Consider the following 598-nt stretch of genomic DNA (forward strand, 5'->3'; position numbering starts at 1 on the left):
TCATCTCCTTTCCCAAGTTTGTCATTTGGGAGGAAAGGTTGTTGATCGCATTTAGATGGTCTACCGAGTACAAAGAAGATTGCTTGCTTGAAGAGTCTCTCTCCCCATCTTGCCAATCTCTATAGTACGTCACCACGTCCTCAATGATGTCCACCACTTCTTCTTCGGTCTTGTTCATGATAGGACCCCCGGCCCCCCCATCAAGGCATGACTTGCCTTGGGGACTTAAACCGCCATAGAAGATTTGGACCATTTGGTATGTTGGGATTCCGTGGTGAGGGCACTCCCTTTGATACTCTTTGTATCTCTCCCATGCTTCGTAAAGGCTTTCATTTGGCCTTTGCTTGAACCCTTGAATCAAGGCTCTTGCCTCCGCCGTCTTCTTTTGAGGGTAAAAACGGGACAAGAAGGCCTTTGTAACATCATCCCATGTTCTCAAGGAATTTGGCTTCATCTCTTTATCTAGCCACTCTAAGGATCTTCCTATGAGAGAGAAGGGGAACAACTTGAGGCGTATGAACTCTTGAGAAACTCTGTTGACTTTGATGGTGTTGCAATATTTTTCAAATTCTTTAAGATGGTTCAACGAGCTCTCATT

The 598-nt window shown here is 45.2% G+C and overlaps 1 pseudogene; it reads left to right on the forward strand.

Moving 5' to 3' along the window:
• The first annotated feature begins 266 nt into the window (after nucleotides 1–266).
• Nucleotides 267–365, forward strand: LOC145566328 (small nucleolar RNA R71; annotated as a pseudogene).
• Nucleotides 366–598: the final 233 nt, after the last annotated feature.

This window comes from Chenopodium album, chromosome 1 (assembly GCF_948465745.1).
Source record: "Chenopodium album chromosome 1, dcCheAlbu1.1, whole genome shotgun sequence".
Lineage (NCBI taxonomy): Eukaryota > Viridiplantae > Streptophyta > Magnoliopsida > Caryophyllales > Amaranthaceae > Chenopodium > Chenopodium album.